Below are 19153 nucleotides of genomic sequence, written 5' to 3' on the forward strand. Positions count from 1 at the left end.
GAAGGGCTCCTGATCTCTCATGCAGACCAAAATTTGGGTTGGGGGAGCTCTGTCAAAAGTCCACCCCCCCTCCAATTAGCAATAATTAACAGATATTTCCAAAATAAAGAGTGTTTTGCCTGGGGGATAATACCACAGGAGGGGTTTGGGATGGGATTTCACTGGATACCCTAAATGCCAAGGTTGTGCTGGGGGATGGACGGGTTTGGTAACCCCCCCGGGGGGCTTGGTGGAGGGGGGGCTCCGGGGTGGCCGGGGTGGGAGCTGGGGTCACCGAGGCCACGGGGGCTGGCTCTGAATCTGGGGGGGCAAAAGCATTGGTGGGGGGAGGGGGGCGCGGAAATATGGAGGGGAGCAGATGCTGCTGGGGGGGCAATATGTGTTGGGGGAATAAAATGTGTTGGGGGAATAAAATGTGTTGGGGCAGTATGGGTGGTGCGGGGCAGTGTATCTGGGGCATAAGGCGGGGCGGGGATGCCGCTGGGGAGGCGGAGGGGTGCGGGGGCAGTGCGGGGGCACAGGCCGGGCCGGGGCGGGCTCGGGGCGCGGTCCCGGGGGGTCCCCGGGGGTGCGGGGCGGCCGCGCTGGGGCGGGAGCGGCGCCGGCCAGCAGGGGGCGCTGAGGGCAGCGCCGAGGGGGCGTGGCCGGGGGCGTGGCCGGGGGCGTGACCAGCCATAGGGGGCGTGTCTCGGCGCGGGGGCGTGTCGCTGCGGGCGGTGGGCGGGGCGTGTCGGCGGCGGCGCGGCGGGGCCGGGCGGGCGGGCGGGCGGCGAGCGGCGGCCGCGCTGTCAGGCCGGTGTCGGTGTGATGAAGATTGGCGGGCAGGTAGGGCTGTCACTCACGGCGGGGCCGCCGCGCGGGGGCGGGCGGAGCCGCGGAGCCCGGCGGACAAAGCGGCGCGGGCGGCGGGGCACGTGCGGCGGCGGGGACACCCCCCACCCCCCATCCCCTCCGGTGCGGGAAGTAACTTGCCGTTCCCGCCGCCTCCCCGGCCGTGCGGGGCCGGGGCGGCGCGGCTGTCCGTGCCCGGTGTCCGGTTGCCCCTGCGGGCTGCGCTCCGGCCGGCTGTGCCGCTGCGGTTCTCCGCCGTGCCCCCCTCGGCCGGGCGCGGTGGTTTTGGGGGCGCGCAGCGATCGGGGCGCGGTGCAGCCCCTGCTCCCCATCCCCCGGCCGGCTGCGGGGGGCTGCGGCGAGCCGGGGGGTGTCCGGTGGTCGCGGGTCGCGCACCCCCAGCCGCTCGCAGCCCCCCCAGAGGCTGCAGCCCCCCCATACAAGTTGCCGCCGCTCTCCGCTCGCAGACCCCGGGAGGCTGGCGGGGCTTTCCGGGGGCCGGGCCGTGCCCCGCGGCCGGCTGCACCCCCTCCCGCCTGCCGTGCTTTCAGGGGGGCTGCGTCCCCCGGCGGCTGCAGACCCCCCCCTTCCCTCCCCTCCCCTTCCAGCGCCCCCCGGGGGTCGCAGCCCCCCGCGCTCGCTGCCGTGACCGGGCCGGCCGCGGAGCCCCGGGCGCGGGCAGCGCTCCCCGGCGGGGCTGCCCCGGCGCCTCGGGCCGCTCGCGGAGCCTCCCGGGGCTGCAGCCCGCCGGCCCCCGGCTGCTCGCAGCCCTCTCGCCGGGATGCCAGCCCCCCCAGCAGGGCTCGCAGCCCCCCCAGCTGGCCGCGACCCCCGGGGAGGGCTGGAGCCGCGGCTCGGGGCGGTTGCTGGCCGTGAGTTGCCCCCGGGCAGGGTGGGTGGGTGTTCGTCCGCAGCATCCCAGCTGTGCACAGCGCCCGGTGAGCTCGGGGCGCCCCCCAGGACCCCCGGGGCGCCCGCTGGGCCGGGGACAGCGGCGGCACCTCGCCGGGCCTCCCTCGCAGGGCTCGCCGCCGGTGCCCGAGCGTGGCCCTGGCAGTGCCGCATCCCGCCGGCTCTCCCGGGACGAACCCCGGGCACCCCGAGATCCCCCGGGTGCCGCCTTCTCCTGGCGCACCCTTTCCCCCAGGGCCCCCCCTTCCCCCCGGAACGCTCCGCGGGACCCCTTGGCAGCTCCCCCCATCCCGCAAGGTTGGGGGAATACTCCAGAAATCCCTTTTAGTGCCTCTGCAGCAATGCAGGGAGGGCTTCTTCTTAATAATAATAATAATAATAATGCTTATTATTATTTGAAATTTATCCTGGGATTTTTTGCGTTTCGGTCTGCGGCAGGGTGGCTCCGCCGGTGGCATTGTGCAACTCGGGAAGTTTTGCCGAGGCTTTGGGGTGTCCCTCCACTTCAGCCCAGCCCTCGCCAGGTGTCCAAGCTCAACTTGGGCTCCGGCTCTTTGTTTGGGCTCTTCCCGGTTTTTCTCGCTCCCAAGGATCTTTTTTCCCACTATCTCGCCGCCCACCGGGTAACGGGAAACCCTAAACCCGGCAGGATATTTTCAAACTCCCAGCCGGGGAGATTAGATTGAGGAAAGGGGGGGGATGGATTATTTTTGGCTGGGATGCGGGACAGCTGTCTGCCGGGGAGAAGCAGAAAATAGAAGAGGAAATGGCTTAATTTGGCTTTTTTCAACTTATTTTGCCTTTAAATCCTGAAAGGTTTTGGGGTTGGGGTGGGAAAAAGCAGAGTGTGGCTCAGAGGACCTGGATTCGATGAAACTTTTGGGCATCATGCCTCCAAAACTGCTGACTCGGTGTGGCTGGCATCATCCCCTTGTGGAAAAGTGGGTGCTCCCTGAAATGAAACACCCCAAAACCTTTGGGGTCTGATGTCCGGGGGCTCTTTCCAGCCTCGTGTGAATGGGGAGAGGGGTTTGGGTGAATCAGTTGGATTTTGGATGAAAAAGCAGCGCCTTGTTTTGGGTTTAAGCTGTATGGAGCAGGCGGATGGTGGGATCAGGATTCCCCCTTATTTTTTCCCCCTCCTCCCTCCTATTTTATTTAACTCCCTGCACTGAGATTCCTTCATTAGGAGCAAAAGTTAATTGCTTGAGGCTAATTACAGGAGAGGTTAATAGGGGAGCTGGCGGTGTCAGGAAGAGAAGGCGATGCCGTGTTCCTTAGCATCCCAAAATTGGGCTTTTTAAGGCACTTTGCAGCCCTTGCCCTGCCAAGCCAGCCCGTAAGCCCCTTCATTTTAACCCGAGATCTTTGCAATGTTAGATATTTATTTATAAATAACATTAAACACTCCCTGATATCATGGGGCAAAGGAAAAACAGGGAGAAAAGTGATGCTGAGTTTCCCCACTGAGCTTGCAGGAACATATTCCATTTTCCCTCCATCATTTTTAGGAGGGAGAAATAAAGGAAATATAATTTTTTATGGAAATCTCCCTTTCTTTAAGGACATTGCCTTTTAAAAAAAGTTCCTCCTTTTTTAAGGGAAACTTTTTTTTATGTGAAAAGTGGTTTTTTTTTTTGAAGGAAGTCACCTTTTTTTAAGGAAATCTCTTTTTTTTTTTAAGGTTTTTTTTTTGGTTTTTTTGGGTTTTTTTTGGTGTTTTTTTTTTTTTTTTTTTTTTTGTTTTTTTTTGTTTTTAAGGAAATCTCCTCTTTTGGAATAAATGCATGAAGTTGTATTGGGAGAAGAGTGTTTTACCCCTCTGGCACATCAGGAATCACTCTTTTTCCAACTCAAGGATAAAACAAGACCCTCATGGGGCAGCTTTGGATTTCGGGTGATTTTGGCTTTTCCAGGGAACTTCTGAATTACTTCTTGTCTTCTTTCCAAGGTGATGGACAGCACCTGTAAATCTCTGAGCTGTAACAGGGCTTTTTGTCCTCCCACAAACCTTAAGTGTTGGCTCGGTCCTGCTGGGAAGAGCTTCCTTCACCCACCATCCTCATCCTCAGGGGTGCAGGACTGTCCCTCTGGGTGCCACCTGCATCCCGGCTGGGTTTGTGGGATGGGTTCTTGGGATATTTCCTGAAGACGTGGAGGAAGTTAACCTGGGATGCTGGCAGACCCCAGTTTGGCACCAGTGATCTTCCTGGAGCTGCTGGGGCTTGGGGGAGTCAGGGAAATGAGGCAGGGGGATGGCGTGGGGCGGCCTCGGGGGCATGGGAGGGGTGCAAGGAGCACAGCCCACGCTTCCTAAAGTCAGGAGGGAGCTTTGGCCACCGTTAGGGATAAACTAGGGGAGATTTGGCACCTGCAGTCCTGGTGGGAAAGCCAGATCGAGCATCAGGATCCTCCTTGTTTCAGGCTGATGCATCCCAGCATCCTGTGCCCAGCTATTCCCCATCCTCACTTCTCTGCAGCATGTGGAAAGCTGCTTTTTTGGGGTGGTGGTGGGATGATTTACTGGGTCCAGGCAATTCCCACTTCCATTTAACGTCCCGTGCACTGTCGAATAACTTGATTCCCAAATAATTTTTGCCACCACCACAGAGGGTGTTAACAAATGCCCTCTAATTAGCCCCAAAATAAATTAATTCCCAGCATCATTAGTCAGATCATTAAGATGCCGGCTCCAAATAATAATCCGGAAGGATGGGAATTAATCCTCAATTAAATTTAAACTCGGGTTTATCTCTGCCTCCAGCCTTGGAAGGCCTGAGGTGCTGCTCCAGGTGATGCCCGTGGGCAAACCCGGATGGGATGGGATGGGATGGGATGGGATGCAGCCACCATCCTGCTGGGATGGAGCCGTGCTCCCAGTGGGATGAGGTTGCCTTTGCCCAGCTGTGATTTGCAGCTGTATAAATAAGAAGGGAATTTGGCCTCAGTGCTTCCCAACTGCTTGATTATATCCTATTTTTTTGGCTTTTCCTCTTCCAAGGAGGAACACGAACCCTGGGTAGTCCCAGCTCTGGTTCTTTGGTGTTTGTGAAATAGTTGAGTTGCAGAGGACCTTCAAGACCATGGGGTCCAGCTGTGAAATCCACCACTAAACCACTTCCCAAAGCACCATGTCTACAATTTTAAAGAATTTTTATTTACTTATTACTTATTATTTTATGTTAATTAATTTTTAATTTCGTTTTATTTAAATTTTTTGTTTTCTTTTTATTATTTAATATTATTTAAATTTTTGTTTGTTTTCTTTTTATTTTACATTAACTGCTTTATTTTTGGTTTCATGCTTGTTTTATTTTTTATCTTCATTTTTTAAAAAAACTTTTATTTCATTTTTTTCTGCTTTATCCCTATTTGATTTTTTTTTTACCTTGACTCTCATTTTCCAGGCCAGGCTTCCCCCACCTTTCAGCATCCTGTGCCACCTGTCCCATACAAAGTAAAAGCCCAGATATCCAGGCAGCCTCACCAAAAACCCTCAGGTTTCGGTGTGCAGCACTGCTGATGCTCCCCAAAACCCAGATTATTTTGGTGCAGGTGGAGTAGAGAGAGCGAAACCCGGCTGTGTCGAGGGGAAAAAATCCCCCACTGATGTTCAGTGCGGAGCTTTTGGCTTTAACAAGGTGTTACAAAAACTGTGCAAAGTGTTATTACTGAGCCCAGAGTTCTTGGCCAGGCTCTCCCCTCGCTGGCCGTGCCGGCTGCCTGGATCCCTGCCAGAAATCTCAGAAAGCCAATTAAAAATAATCCCAATTTTGGCCCGGCCATGGGAAGCTTCTATTTTATTTCTTCCCCCGTTTCGGGTTTGTTTGGAGATGTGTTTGGGAGTGGGGTTTCGAGGGGGAGTCCCGGGAGGGAGCAGGAGCAGCCTCAGCCTCCCCAGGACCCGGAGCTCCGTCAGCCTTGGCTCAGAGCTTCAACCCCTTGGAATGTTCTCCATGTCAGGAAAAGCTGATTTTGTTTTCCTTTTCCCCCCATTCCCCCCCCTTTCCCCAAATTTTCCTCCTTTCCCCCTTCCTCTCCCCCTTTCCTCCTTTCTCCTTTATTTTTTTTTACTATTTTCCTTTGTCTTCTTTTCCCCTGTCTTTTCTTTTTCCCCTTTTCCCTTTTTTCAGTATTTCCTTTTTTTTTGTTTTCTCCTATATTTTCTTTCGTTTTTTCTTCTTCTAAAATATTTTCCTTTTTCTGATTTATTTTTCCTTGATTGTCCTTATTTTCCTTCTTTTCCTTTAAAAATTTTTTTCTCTTCCTCTTTGCTTTGTTTTCCTTTCTTTTTTCTCCCTTGTTTCCCCCCCTAAAAAAAAGGGAATATTTAATGTTTTTTTTCTCTTTCCCCCTCTGTCTTTCTCACTCCTATTTTTTCCCTTTTCTGCCCTTTTAAATTTTCTTTTTTGACTTTTCCTCTTTCCCTTTTTCTTCTTATTTTTTTTTTTTTAAACTTCTATTTTTACCTTTGCTATTTTGCCTTTTTTTCCCTCTTTGTTCCCCCTTTTCTCCCTCCTTTTTGGCAGCCCAGCCCTGTCCAAGCAGCAAACCCAGCATTTTCCATCCCAGACTCTCTGATACCCCCCCAATGCCACACGCTCTGCCACCAGCAAGGCAAAACTTGGCCAAAAAATGAAAAAAAATCCAAAATTGAATTGTAGCAGTTCCCTTTCCCATTTCCAGATCAGCAGTGTGTTATTCCCAGGATTTTTTGGTGGAGGCAGGACCATCCTCTCCCAGCTCCATCACTCCCAGGTACATGAGGGCACTTCATGGCTTTAGAAAGCCCTTCAAATGTTTTTTTTAAACACTGCTTGAAGCTTCCAAGGCAAGTTTGAGAATAGCAATTACCAGCTCCCGGATCCCTGGGCGAATTCCCACGGCGCTGGTGGATGTAAACCACTTTAGACATTTTTAATGCTCCTGAGCAATAAATTTAAAAGGGAATTTATTGTTCCAAGCTGCTAATTTCTCCATCCCGTACCGCTGCCTGTTGCCGCTGCTGGTGCCGAGCTGGGAGCCTGCATGGAGGTTTTGATGCTATCCCTGGAAAAAAGTCTTTTCCCTGCTTGATTTTTCTCCTTTTCCCCACTTGATTTTTCTCCTTTTCCCCCTCTTTTCCCCTATTCCCACCATCTTCCTGCTGCCTCTTTCCAAAGGGTGAGTGAGGCTGGTGAGCTGAGCCCTCTCCAGGTCTTGTATTTTATTATCCCCTTCATCAGCTGATAATAAATAATTATAAATAATTGGCTTGGGGGTGGTGGGTGGAGGTCTCCCCTCCAGACCATGCTGCCTCCCATGCTCTCCATCCCACCTCTCATCCTGCATCCCCTCCCTGACCTTGCTCTGACTCACCCCATTTAGACAGAATTATACAAAAAACCCCCCAAAATCTGGATTCTGAGGAGGTGAACTTTACTGGAGGAGTTAAAAAGAAAAAAAAGAAATAAATTCTTATTATTTTTGATCTCAATCCCAAGAAAATCCCACTTATATAAAATGCCTGCAAAGGTCTTTTAATGCATTTACGGGCAGAAATTGCTTGCTTTATATCTTGCTGCCAGATCCAAGGTCTCGTAACTCCTGCAATTAATTAATTGCTCTGAAACAAAATATAATGAAGAGGGGCACTTTGTCAGTGGGATGGTAAAGAGCAAACTTAACTGTCATAAAAAATGAACGATAAAAATAAATAGTAATAGATACTCAATAACCAGTAAAAAGTAAACAGTAAATAATCAAAGATAATAACATGAATTAAATTCTAACTGGTGTCAGAGGGTTGTTTTCCTATAAGGTGATGCTGATGTGCTTTTTAGATTTAGATTTGGTTTAGATCCCCATCCAACGCCAGGGATGCTGGGGCCAGTTTTAGGGATGCCAGGGCAATTCTCATGGGTGCAGTTTTAGGGATGCTCCTTCAGTTTCAGGAATGATGGTGCAACTTTGGGGATGCTCGTCTGCCTTTAGTGGTGCTGATCTAATTTTAATGCTGCTGCTGCAGCTTTAGGGGTGCTGGGGAAATTTTAGAGATGCTGCTGTAATTTGAGGGGTGCAGGTGCATTTTTAGGGGTGCAGATGCATTTTTAGGGGTGCTAGTGCAATTTTAGGGATGCTGGTGTGAGTTTAGTGATGCTGGTCCAACTTTAGGGGTACTTATGCATTTTGAGGGGTGCTGGTGCATTTTGAGGGTTGCTGGTGCATTTTTAGGGTTGCTGGTGCAGTTTGAGGGGTGCTGGTGCAGTTTTAGGGGTGCTGGTGCATTTTTAGGGATGCCTATCCATCTTTAAGTGTTGCTCATCTGATTTGAGCAATGCTGCTCCAGTTTTGTGGGTGCTTATCCAAATTTGAGGCTGCTGGTGCAGTTCCAGGGATTCTGGTGCATTTTTACCAGCACTTGTCCATTTCTAGTGGTGCTCCTCCAGCTCCTGGCTGCGACTCCCCCAGAGCAGGAGCCCTCGTGGGCACATTCCCCATTCCCACTCTCCCCCCTACAAACCTGACCCCCCCAGTCCCACGGTCTCAGCCATCACTTTTTATCAAGTTTTTTTTCTCTCTATTTGAGCATTTCAGTGTTTTCTCCTCATACCAGGAGCCACCTCTTGCTGTTGGGGAGCTTTTCCTTTTTTTCAGCATGACCTTTGCCACCTTAATCCCACCCTGTACCATGCTAAATCGTTCCTCCTTGCCTAAACAACCTCCAAAAGGGTTTGGTTTTTTTTCCCTTTTCTTTCTCTTTTAAATTTAAACACCCCAAACAGTGGAGCTGAAGGTCCTGGTGAGAGTATTTATGCTAAAACCACTAAATAAAGCGATTTAGTCGCATCTTTAATAGCTGAGTACCTGGCAAGTGGCCAAGGTTATCTCAAGGTAGAGACATCAGGGGGGTTATTTTCCCTGCAACCATTTATCCAGGGATTTGGCTCAACAGGGGGAAAGCCGGAGAGATTCCCAGTGCTGTTATCCCTGCAGGAATTGCTGGGAGCGTTTCCACCCTGGCTCAGTTGTGCTTGGAGAGGGGCTGGGTGCAGCAGGGCTGTGATGAGTTGGGAAGGGCTCCAGGATTGGGAAGCGGTTCAGTTGGTGTTCTGGTTCGGGGTAAATCTGGTGTAAATCTGGTGTAAATCTGGTGTAAATCTGGGGGGTGGTGGGCTGAGACCCCGCTGAGGTGGGATTCAGTTCCCTGCGCAGCATTCCCATCGCCCAGCTGCTCCAGCCACGCACCCCACACCCCAGTCCTGCCCCGGGGGGCTGCTCCCCACACCCTGGCATGGCTGCTGTGGGGTGGGGGCACCCCGTGCCCCCTGCAGCCCCCCTGAGCCCAGCAGACAGAATTCCCCCCTTTGTTTCCCGCTGCCGGCTCCTCTTGGGGAGGCTGCAGCGCTCAACAAGCCCCTCTTTGTGCTAATTTAATTAATGGCCGGGGCTGAGGGCACTGGGGATGAGACACCGTGGCTATAAATACCTGCTGGGGGGCTGGCAGCCCAGCAGCAGCTCAACCAGCATCGAATGAATTCCAATTAATTGACTCGGAGTAAAACCCGATGGATCGATTCGGCCTCGGAAGCCAAAGGTCGATTGGGTTCTAACAGAAAATCATCAATGGATCCATTTGGAGCAGAAAGTCAGGAGCTGGTTTGCTCCTAATAAAAATTTCTTGGCTGATTTGGGGTGGGGAATCGTGGGTTGATTGATTTCTAGTGGGAAATTTGTTGATTGCTTCATAATAGAAAATAGTGGGTTGATTCATAGGAAAAAAATATGGATTGATTTATACCAGGAAATTATTGATAGATTTGTAATAGAAAGCAATGGATTGATCAGGCTGTAACAGAAAATAATTGATTTAGAATAAAAATAGTGGTTGATTTGTAGTAGACAATTATCAGTCAGTTGATTGATAAGAGGGAATTATTATGCAGGAGAGCAGTGTGAGTCTGGGCAGTTTTGGGGGAGGAAAATCTTGTCCCCCACAGCAAAGTGCAGCTGGTGATCAACCTGTTCATGCGTTCCTTAAGGAAAATCACTTTTCTGCTGCTAACTAAACATCCCCGTGGTGATTCCCAGGGAAAAAATCCCACTGGGATGCACGTGCACACCCTCCTGGTGCTCCTGCCAGGGCCTGAGTGCATGAGCTTGGTGGATTTTCAGTTTCCTGGCAAATTCCTTGTCCCTGTGCTGGATTTTTTTTGGTTACAACCTGAGTTTCAAACTTTACATTTCATTTGCAAGCGGGGAAGGGGAATAACACGGGCTAAAGCTGCAGCAGTGGAGTCTAGAAGAAATTTGAAACTTGCTGCTGGGTGAGTTTTAGCTGCCAAAAGTGATGTTGGTCTTCCAGAGGAGATGATTTTTCCAGCTGATAAATGATAGTTTTAATAAAGAGATTGGGATATGTTAGTGAACTTTTATGAGGTAGTATAATATATAATAATATATATATATAATGTATATATATATGTATATATACATATATAATGTATAATATATACAATATATTGAATATATATAATATATTCAATATATAAAAATATATAATATGTATAATGTATATAGCATATGTAATAATCAATATAATTAATAGAAATATGTCTAATATAAAGTTCTTTTAATGTACAATAAAATGAAGCTGTGACATGGCTGTGAGAGTGGGGATAATCCTAAATCTGAGATTTTTAGCCCCAAACAGCAAAAATCCTCATTCAACTCATTGCACAGTAGGGGAAAAAAAAATCTATGAGTAACAGTTTTCTTCCAAATTATTTTGCTGTTTTGGCACATGGAGCATCACCTCTTTCTGCTGCTCTGGGTAAGGAACCCTGAGCATGTCACTGGCAGGGAGCAAGTTCTTATTTATTTATTTTTAATGTGCATGGGAAAACTCCCCAAACGCAGTGCAAACATCCACCAAATCCCTCTGTGATCCCAAGCCCTGGATCTCAGCTGCATCTTTGTGTCCACTGTACCATTAATTAACAAGATTTCCAAATATTTGCTGAAATCCAGAGTGCTTTTTGCCCCTGGTGTGCATTTATTCTCCTTCCTAGAAATGAAATAAGGCAAATCTTTAACCCCAGCGATTTGGGTGCCTGTTATTCCATTTACCATTTCTATTTCCATCCCCTTTAAGACGGGGTGTAGCCCCCGTTTATTTTAGGGATGCTGGGTCCGTGTCACATGAAACTGAGGGGAATTGTTGGTGAAATGATATCCCCGATCCTAAAATAGCTGCGTTCCCCGCGATCCCCCGCTGGATCCTGCAACCTGAGCCCCGGCAGCCTCGGGCCAGCGCCTCCCTCGGTGACATCCCGCCTTTATTTACATGAGCTCGCTCCTCCTTTTGCTGTCAGCCCATCAAAACAGCTCGCGCTTGCAGCTCTGGTTTAGTTTTCCACGTGAACAGCTCGAATCCTTGTGGGAAAAATCTGGGAATTGAGAAAATCTGTATTGGGTGCCTGATTCGCTCCCTGTGCGTCGGGAGCTGGAGCATCCCCAGGGACAGCCTGGGATAATCCTGTATCCTTCCTCACAGGGGGCTGGAGCATCCCCAGGGACAGCCTGGGATAATCCTGTATCCTTGCTCACAGGGGGCTGGAGCATCCCTGGGCCAGCCTGGGATGATCCTGTATCCTTCCTCACAGGGGGCTGGAGCATCCCTGGGCCAGCCTGGGATGATCCTGTATCTTTCCTCACAGCGGGCTGGAGCATCCCTGGGCCATTCTGGGATGATCCTGTATCCCTGCTCACAGGGAGCTGGAGCATCCCTGGGCCAGTCTGGGATGATCCTGTATCCCTGCTCACAGGGAGCTGGAGCATCCCTGGGCCAGCCTGGGATAATCCTGTATCCCTGCTCACAGGGGGCTGGAGCATCCCTGGGCCAGCCTGGGATAATCCTGTATCCTTGCTCATTTTATGCACGGGGGGCTGGAGCATCCCTGAGCATCCCTGCTCCAGCCCAGGATGATCCCTGATCCCTGTATCCTTGCTCACAGGGGGCTGGAGCATCCCTGCTCCAGCCCAGGATGATCCCTGTATCCTTGCTTACTGCCCTGTGCACAGGGGGTTGGAGCATCCCTGCTCCAGCCTGGGATAATCCCTGTATCCCTGCTCACAGGGGGCTGGTGCATCCCTGGTCCAGCCCAGGGTGATCCCTGATCCCTGTATCCTTGCTCACAGTGTGCACAGGGAGCTGGAGCATCCCTGAGCATCCCTGGTCTGGCCTGAGATGATCCCTGTTCCAGTCTGGGATGATCCTGTATCCTTGTTTGGTGCCCCGAGAACAGGGAGCTGGGGTATTCCTGAGCATCCTTGATCCAGCCTTGGATAATCCCTGTATCCTTGCTTGGTACCCTGTGCACAAGGGGCTGGAGCATCCCTGCTCTAGCCTTGGATGATCCCTGATCCCTGTATCCCTGCTCACAGGGAGCTGGAGCATCCCTGCTCCAGCCCAGGATGATCCCTGATCCCTGTATCCTTGCTCACAGGGGGCTGGAGCATCCCTGAGCATCCCTGCTCCAGCCCAGGATGATCCCTGATCCCTGTATCCTTTCTCACAGGGGGCTGGAGCATCCCTGCTCCAGCCTGGGATAATCCACCATTCCCATCTTCCCCAGCCCTCAGTGGCTCCTCAACAATAGGAGCATTTTTTAAAACAAAATATCCCCCCTGGGCATTTTCAGGAAAAAAAAAATTGGGATTTTTTTCCCATAGGAAAAAGCTCCCGAGCCTGCAGTGGGGTTTGGGGTGGTCGGAGGGAGCCATCCCAGACAGGAGCTGGCTGTGGGATGCTGCTGGAGCAGCTGGACTCTCACTGCCAGCATGATTTGAGGCATTAATAAAAACCACTGGGTTTTACTGGGATTTTCCTGGGTTTTTTTGCCTCCTGGGCAGGGCCGTTTGATTGGAAAACACGGATAATTTGAATTTTTCCAAGCGTTGCTGATGCCCACTCACATCTGTGTTTGCACAACTTCACAGAAATACTCCACATCCTCTTCTAATCCCAGTTTTCCTGGAATGAAGAGCTTTACTCCTACCCGAATTTATGGGCTGAAGTTTGTTGTGGTGTTTTTGGGGTTTTTTGTCTTTTTGTTTTGTTTTAATCCACAGGGAAAGTTTGGGATGAGTCTTATCTCCATCCCTTTAGGAACAGGGATATTTGTGCACTGGATTTTTGTTCCAGGGCAAGCAAAAATCACAAAGTAATTAAATTTTTACTGGGATGAGGCAGGGCTGGGGAAAAAGTTGGATGGGAGGGAGTGAAAATAGGGATTGGGAATCCCTGGGTGGTGTCCTACACCAGCATCCCTGTCCTGCTGGGCTGGAGGTTTGGGTGGGATTTTTTCTGCTTTGTGGTGGGGAAATTGTTTTCCTTTCTCTGTGAGGGATAAAAAGAAAATTGGTTAAAAAAAAGGAAGTAAAGAAGGAAAAATGGTAATGAGAAACAAAAAATGGGGGAGAAAAGAAAATAGAAGTAAAAAGAAAAAAGAAATTTGGTAAAAAAATAAAAAAGAAAAAGTGGGGGAAAAAGGGACATGATAAAAAGGAAAGGGAAAATTGAAAAAAATGGTTAAAAAGAAGCAATAAAGCAAAACTGGAAAGAAAGAAAAAATGGATTAGAAGCAAAAGGGAAAACGGGGAAAATAATAGAAAAAGGAAATGAAGAGGAAAAAAGAAAAAGGAAAGGAGGAAAATGGGAAAAAAAATTAAAAGGAGGTAAAAAGCTGCTACCCCCAGTTGAAGGTGGAGTCCCATCCCGGTGTTTTTCAGCAGCATTCCTCTCCATCTCTGCCTTGTCCCGCGGCAGGTATCCCCTCTCCTGCTGCCTGCAGCACTCCAGGGCCCTGGAAGATGCTCCAGCTCCTTCCTGTCCCCTCCCTGCCCTGTCCTGCAGGTCCGGGAGTGACCTCGGGACACAGCAACCCCCCTGGCGTTCCCGGGCTCTGTTCGAGTTCCAAAGCTGGGATTAAGTGGACACGATTTCTTCCCACAGCCCATTAATTTTGCTTTATTGCTGGCCTGATGGCCATTACCCTTTTTTTTCCCCCCGCCAGCTCCTTCCCCCATTAGGTTTGTACAATTAGCAAAATGCGAGCCATTATTGCGGCGTGGGGGCTGCAGATGGGATTTTGGGATGCTCTGATGGCACTGAGGCATCCCAGGAGCTGCCCCACACCCTGCAGGGATGTGCATCACCTGCTCCTGGCAGCATTTTGGGATGGAAAGCCATTCCTATAGGTGAGGGATGGATGCAGCCATGTCCTGAACCTGCTCCTGGTAGGATTTTGGGATGTAGCTGAGCTGAGGATGGATGGGGCCACGTCCTGAACCCGTTCCTGGCAGGATTTTGGGATGTAGCTGAGCTGAGGATGGATGAGGCCATGTCCTGAACCCGTTCCTTGCAGGATTTTGGGATGCAGAGCCATTCCTGTAGCTGAGGGATGGATGAGGCCACATCCTGAACCTGCTCCTTGCAGGATTTTGGGATGCAGAGCCATTCCTGTGGCTGAGGGATCGATGCAGCCATGTCCTGAACTCGCTCCTGGCAGGATTTTGGGATGGAAAGCCATTCCTATAGGTGAGGGATGGATGAGACCGTGTCCTGAGCCTGCTCCTGGCAGCATTTTGGGATGGAAAGCCATTCCTGTGGCTAAGGGGTGGGTGAAGCCACATCCTGAACCTGTTCCTGGCAGGATTTTGGGATGGAAAGCTGTTCCTGTAGGTGAGGGATGGATGCAGCCACGTCCTGAACCTCTTTCTGGCAGGATTTTGGGATGTAGCTGAGCTGAGGATGGATGCAGCCACGTCCTGAACCTGCTCCTGGCAGGATTTTGGGATGCAGAGCCGTTCCTGTGGCTGAGGGATGGATGAGGCCACATCCTGAACCTGCTCCTGGCAGGATTTTGGGATGCAGAGCCATTCCTGTGGCTGAGGGATGGATGCAGCCACGTCCTGAACCTGCTCCTGGCAGGATTTTGGGATGCAGAGCCATTCCTGTGGCTGAGGGATGGATGCAGCCATGTCCTGAACTCGCTCCTGGCAGGATTTTGGGATATAGCTGAGCTGAGGGATGGATGCAGCCACGTCCTGCCCAGGCTGGGCTTGCCCACAGAGCGTCCCAGAGCGAGGCAGGAGCGCTGTCACCTCTGTCCTGTCTTCTTGTGTCACCTGGAGAGCCAAGTGTGAAAACACCCACAGCTTCAGGGTAAAAAAACCTCCTGTAAGAGCTGGACATAATAACAAAATCCCTTAAAATAACTTCAAAAATGGCATTTGCATCACTCGGTGCCCGAGGCACCTGGGACCCCTTCAGGGCACCTGGGGGAAGGACTCCAGCAGGGCACCCAAGGTGGCAGAGGCCATGGGGTGGCACCTGCTGGGCACACACCCTTACAGGGCACCCTAATTAGCAAAGATGCTGTGGGGCACAAAAAATAACGATGCCAACCAGGCACCCAAATCAGGGAAGGTCATGGCAGGGCCTTCTAATTAGCAGAGAGGCTGGTGTGGCACCTGCATGGGCAGAGATGGTGGCACGGGACCCAAATTAGCCAAGGGGCTCTCGGGGTGTGTGGGTGAGCCGAGGTCCTTGCAGGGTTCCCAAATTAGTGACCTCATCAGAGTGCCCAAATCAGCTCAGCTCCTCGCAGAGCACCCTGATGAGCAAAGACCCTGACGTGGCACCCTAATTAACAGAGTTGGTACCCCAGTCATCAAGGGTGCTTGCAGGGCATCCAAATTAAGGATTGCAGCCAGGCCCCCTAATTAGCAAAGGGGCCTGTAGGGTACCCCAGTCAGCCAAGGTCCCCATGCAGCACCCCAATTAGCAAAGGTGCTCACAGGGCACCCCAATCACAGCCTCAGCCACACCAAAGGTCTGTGCAGAGCACCAAACTCCAGACCCGTTGTCACTTTTAGATAGAAATTCCCCAAAACTCAACCAGAAGGAAATTCCCCAAAACCCCACAAGTGTCAGACATCCTGTGCTGCCAGGCTGGTCACTCCCAGCTCATCCCAAAATGGAGTTTATCATGCCTGATGCCCAAGATCTGTAATTCCCATCCAATTTTCCATAAAAACAGAGCTTTTCAGTAAAATCTGACCTTCAGATGAAACCAGATTTTAAATACAACCACATTTTTCAGGTTCTTTTTTTTGGTGTCCCGAGAGCGGGATCTGGTCAGCATCTTTAAAGGATAAACTCCTTTTGGCTGACAAAAAAATCAAGTGGGTTTTGCTCAAAACTCATAGCAATTTGTGGCAGAAGTTGGACAACAGTAAATTGAGCCCGAGATGTAGGAAAAATTGGTGGATATTGCAAAAAAATTAAAATTGCTTAAATTGCAGCCTCTGAGTACATTTTAAATTAAGGGCAGTGCAAATAATATTCTATCTATCTATATATATTATATATTATATATTATATATTATATATTATATATTATATTATACATTATATATTATACATTATATATTATATATTAATTATATAGTATATAGTATATAGTATATATTTATTATATATAAAATAATATATATATAGATAATATATAAAATATATGTTTGTTTATTTATTTATTTATTTTTAGGGGAATATAAACTATATTTATGTTGGGGAATATATAGAAAATACTGGCAAATCCTGTATGTATTGAAGAAAATGAGATAATATTCCCTGTATATATATATATATATATATATATAGGGAAATACAATGTTTTATACATCTATATGTATATCAATATGGTATATTGGAGAGTATAGTGGAAGAACATATTTGGGAATGCAGTATATGGGGAATATATGTACTGGGCCTTGCCAGCTGGGATTTAATTTGGGTTTCTCAGTTACCTGTGTGACATCAGGTGGGTCATTCCTTCAGCATCCTTCATCCCCCTGCTCCATCACCTCGCTCCACCTGGAGCCTGCTGCATCCCTGGGTGGTTTTCAGTGAGCTCATCTTCACTCTGCATCTAAATCTCCCAAATTTCCTGGTTTTTTAGGTGGTGATGGCGATATTGTGTCCTTCCTCCAGACTTGGGAGCCGGTGGGGGTGGGAATCATCACTTTAGGGGTGCTCAAACTTGGAGCTGGATGGGGTGAGGTCCCTAGGGATTCCTCTTGAACAAGAGCTATATAAATGTGATTACAGAAATAAAACCCGTGAGTGTTGGCTGGGCACCGATTTTATGAGGTTTTGGCTTTTTTTCCTCCCATTTTTAAGGCATCCTGCAGGACTTCCTGGCAAAGGGAAAGCTTCTCTTGCCCTGAACTGATGATTTTTACAGGTGGCTCTGTGACATCCTGCCAAAGTGGGGGGTTGAAGAACAGTGGGTCCCTTCGCACTCCTCGGGCCGTGTCCTCACCTGCGGGGTCAGTGCTGGTGAATTCTGGAGCAGCCCAGGCTGTGCTCTCAGCTCTTCCAGCTTCCCCTGCACCTCTGGGCTGCCTGAGCAATGCCCTTGGTGTTCTGGCACGTGGAGGCCACGGCGTCACTGGGGACCAGCGTGAGAACACCCACAGCTTTAGGGTAAAAATCCCTCCTCTGAGAGCTGGAAATCGCAACAAAATCTCTCAAAATCACTTCAAAAATGGCATTTGCATCACTCAGTGCTCAGTGGTGGGATGCAGGCACATCATCCCGTGGGTACCACTCACAAATTTTGGGGGTTGCTGCTCCCGCACCTCCAAAATACCTTTTATTCCCCCTGTTTTCTGGGGTGATGAAACGAAAAGCTAATTGCAATTTGCATGATGCAATCAAGGTGAGCTGATGAGATGCTCAAGGGCTTTTCGGGAGCACAGGGGGGGTGGGGGCGGGGGCGTGGTGTCCTCCCACCGCCCCCCCATCCCAAGCCCCCCCATCCCAAGCGGAGCTGCCTGTTGGAGCAGCGCTCTCGATTAATGGCTCTGGTTAATCACCCCCCTGTCCAGAGCAGGATTGTCTTACGGATAATTTCGTTTGCCTAACGAGATTTTCACTAATTAAATCTCCTTTCGGTTGGTGAGGTTCTCCCTGCTGGATAAGGGGAAATGTTTGTGAAGCCAGCGCCGCTCCCGGCTAAATAAACCTTTCCACTTGGCTACTGAAAAATTCCCGCTGGGAATGCGGGATGCAAACACTGCTTTGGCAAATTAATTCATTCTTGCAGCCCTGAAAATGATTTTCCATCTCCCCCCAAAAATTTAGAGGAGTTGCTCCCTGCAACCCCTTTGTGGTCACGCATTGGGATAGTTGTGCATCCAAAAATAGATGGATTTCTGGTGCAAATACCAAATTCCAGAGGGGTTTGGCTTACCTGGGATGGTTGATCAGGAAAAGGCAGAGTGGGGTTTGGAGGATCTGAAGTGGCCCCAAAATCATCATTGGCGTCTTGTGGTGTTGCAGCAAAAGTGGATTTGTTGAAGAATAAATTGGATTTTCTCCAAAGGGCCGCAATGCCAGGATAGCAGAATCCTGCAGAACCAGGAAAATCAGGAAAATGGATTCAGGAATTTCAGGAAGGAAATTCCTGCCAGTCCCATTCACTCCCAGGCTGTGCATCTCTCTGTCAAGGTGTTGGTTTTCCTCCTGAAGATTCCTGTTTCTGCCAGCCTCCATGGGAACCTCTGAGCAAATTCACTTTGGATTAAATAGAATGCAATGGACTAGAATAGATCCTTGTAAACGAGATATTCCCAAATTCCTCAAATCTTCTTCTTGCTCAGTAGATCTCACGTGAGATCCAGAATGGAGCCGTGTTCCATCCCGGGGGTTATATCCCACATTTCTCTCCAACGGGAAGTGATCCTTCAGGGTTGGGATTTTTTTTTTCAGGGTGTCTTTAGGGGCTGAACTGTGGGTTGGGCCTTAAAATCCATATATTTTATATAAAATAGGGGCTGAACCATGGGTTTTCCATAAATTCCATGTCATGCATGTATTTATATAATGATGTGATACGATATACAATGTAGTATAAAATATCTGTGACATATAGTATCATAAATATATGAGATATTGTAGATTATAATAGATATGAAATACCCAATATAGCTTTAGAATATAAATAATATGTATGAGAATGATGGTAATAGACAATATAGACTATAAAAGATAAAATACAAAATATAATATAGACTAGATAGAATATAGATACCTCTATTATATGTATGCAGTATTATTAGATGTAGGATAAGCTGTGTTATCTCTATATTTTTAATATAATAAATATTATAGATAACAATTATATTGTGTGTCTATATATTATATATAGTGTGGTATATATAAAAATAAAAATATAAAATAATGTAATATGTAATAATATAAAATAATATACATAATACAGAATGTATAGTATAATACTATGATATAATAATATAATAATATAGTAATACTATATGATATAACAATATAAAATAATATACA

The 19153-nt window shown here is 49.0% G+C and overlaps 1 protein-coding gene across 3 annotated transcripts in view; it reads left to right on the forward strand.

Annotated features, from left to right (window-relative positions):
* The first annotated feature begins 738 nt into the window (after positions 1-738).
* The window catches only part of PKNOX2 (PBX/knotted 1 homeobox 2), a 93590-nt gene continuing 75175 nt past the window's right edge, over positions 739-19153 (forward strand). Inside the window, exon 1 of one of the 3 annotated variants that reach the window (XM_038161525.1) lies at positions 739-825. The gene's annotated coding sequence lies outside the window, so the exon portion shown is untranslated. The remainder of the gene's footprint in view (positions 826-19153) is intronic. The other 2 variants (XM_038161524.1, XM_038161528.1) reach the window with 2 other exon arrangements.

The sequence above is a fragment of the Motacilla alba genome, chromosome 24 (genome assembly GCF_015832195.1).
Source record: "Motacilla alba alba isolate MOTALB_02 chromosome 24, Motacilla_alba_V1.0_pri, whole genome shotgun sequence".
NCBI lineage: Eukaryota > Metazoa > Chordata > Aves > Passeriformes > Motacillidae > Motacilla > Motacilla alba.